The sequence below is a fragment of the Barbus barbus genome, assembly GCF_936440315.1.
Source record: "Barbus barbus genome assembly, chromosome: 37".
Lineage (NCBI taxonomy): Eukaryota > Metazoa > Chordata > Actinopteri > Cypriniformes > Cyprinidae > Barbus > Barbus barbus.
In genome coordinates this window covers 26,642,560-26,645,059 of record NC_136715.1, presented here as the reverse complement: position 1 = coordinate 26,645,059, position 2,500 = coordinate 26,642,560, and the positions used below count along the sequence as shown (strand labels likewise).

Sequence of the window (2,500 nt, the reverse complement as noted above, 5' to 3'; positions counted from 1 at the left end):
GCATCCAATATTCTCTCAACTGTTTACATTACATGTGAATACTCGCCAAAACAGGTCATTTGTCAGCTTTTGTTGTGTGTATTTGTCAGTTCAAGTGTGAAAAGTCACAAAAGAGAAGTGAATTCGGTACTTGTGGCACTTTCTGTGTGTGCGCTCACAAAACCGGACTGAATCGAGTTCTCTTGTGCATCATCACACTTTTTCAAATGTATCCATATTAGCGATGTAACAATATCAAAATCTCTCAATACAATAATATTGCGATATGAAGTCTACGATATGATATTTTTATGATATCCAATCAACGAGTCTGAAATGCCCAGAGTTTCTGAGGAGTTGTGATGCATTTTAAGCAAATGTATGAGACTGTTAAAAACGAAAGCTAAAACTATATGGATGAGGGGGCCACTATTGTCTCCTGTGTCATTAGACAGCCGCTGAGAAAGAAAATGGAAAACTGAGCGAGGAAGACAGGAGCAAATCCGTGGGCTAATCCTTCATGAAAGCCGTTGATGGTTCATACTGAAGGGCTGCAGCGCTGGCCTTGTTTGCCTTTGACGCTTATCGTTGCACACTTGGGGACATTCACCAGCTTAATGAGTCTCTAGAGAGAATGAAAAGGAAAAGGAGAGAAGATGGGCTTGTGTATTGAAAGCATTGAGGATGAAGAGAATGTATGTATTTGTGCTCCTCTTGACCTGGCACTGCAGATAACTTCTTTTTGAATGGATTGACTTTATATCACTTTATTTTTTTCTGTGAAGACAACTTATAATGTCAGTCAAGGTTTCTTGCAGCATGATCAGCAGTGTGGGAAAGTTTCGGGTTATAGAGGTGCACCGGACGCCTGGCTATAAATCAGAACCGGTTTATGGGTTTATTTTGGCCGGTCTCTATTCCAGAATTTCACACAAACTGCATTGCAATGGTTTCCCAAAATGAAATTTGTGTGGAAATCTGTAAAGAGGTGAAAATACTGTAGCAGGCAGACCAAGCTCAGTGTTCGCGATGCTCACATACAGGAAGACAAATAAATGAATGTATCTCTTGAGAGGAACTGACCATCTTCAGATAGGTTTCAATGGCATTTTCTTTTCCTCTTATCTCCATATAATGCATATTAAAGTAGTGTTTATAAGCAGCTGCTTGGTTTACAGCAGTAACCTGTATCGCTGCTGTCCCATAAGCGCCACCTGCTGGCAGAGAGGGAATCTGCTGTTTTTGTTTTGCGCAGATGTCTGATGTAGCATAATTTCACAAATAAAGTCAGACCATTCTGTTTTGGCTTGAAATCGTGACATTATACAATCTAATTCAAATAAAAAACAACTGCTCCTGCTGCAAGTATGTAGCACTACTGTCTGTTCAAAATAAATGAAAAATACATTTCCTGTTGTACCAAACTCGTATGAAAGCGTTATCCCCAAACCGAGGTACATATCGAACCGTGACTTCTGTGTACCGTCACACATGACCCTTTCTACACTTGAATGAACAGCTGCTGTTTCAAACCTCTGACAGAAGGAGATGTTTAGTAGGAGGTTCATGCTGCTCCTGGAAGAGTCAAGCTTCAGAAGTCCATAAACGTTCAGGTTTTCTAAAGTAATTTGATAGCTGATTTGTCATTATTTGTGCGTCTTTCGCCATGTCAGATCTCATTAACCATCAAATATAACGTGTCGCAGCAAGCTCGTGGGTTTAGTTCCCAGAGAATGCATCGGATGAAATGTGTGCTGTATCTTGATTAGACGCCTTTACAAAAGACACACTTCAGTATTGAGTGACCTGGCCCGTCCCAGTGATCTACAGTGTGAATTATTTCTACACAGAGGTTAGCCAATCATATCAGAGATCATTTACATACATGGAACATACAAGAAATTATTCTGAGAATCACCTTTTTTTTGTTGGTGAATTAACACTTAAGACGGTAGTATTTCCATGAGCTCTGATATGGGCCATGTTGCTAAATTACTAAATGGCTGTTGATGTAAATGTGGGCAGCCGTATGTTAATGAGCTCATGGTTTTGATGCCGTAACCATGAAGATCATTATAATCGCTGAACTCATGAATTGTTCTTGCCGGGATGAACATTAGGGCTTGTGTTGAACTCATTCTGATTCCACATTATTACAATCTCCCTTTTTTGATTAACCCTGATTGCTTGTAATGATTGTGATTTGAACAATTCTTTAAAAAGAACAGACTCGAGTGATTTTTTATGAATTGGGCATGGCTGGGTATCTGCAGTTGATCAGGTGGTGTTCAGTCTGTGCATCACAGCGTTTGTTTTGCAGATGCTGTGGATTCAATGTGTGAAACACAGTCTCAGTGCACTTCTCTGTCCAAATCAGAGGAAGAACACAGCTGTTCAAAACCCCTGAACAGAAATACATGTCATGACAGTCATTTTAAATGGAACTGGTTCTGAATAAGAACAGAGATATATATCTGCATTCTTCCTATTGCAGAAGGTAGATTATCCTGTTTTCAATATG

At 39.7% G+C, this 2,500-nt stretch overlaps 1 protein-coding gene across 3 annotated transcripts in view; it reads left to right on the top strand.

Annotated features, from left to right (window-relative positions):
• atg7 (ATG7 autophagy related 7 homolog) overlaps window positions 1–2,500 on the top strand; it is a 160,645-nt gene that overhangs the window by 112,574 nt on the left and 45,571 nt on the right. The gene's annotated exons all lie outside the window — the stretch shown is intronic.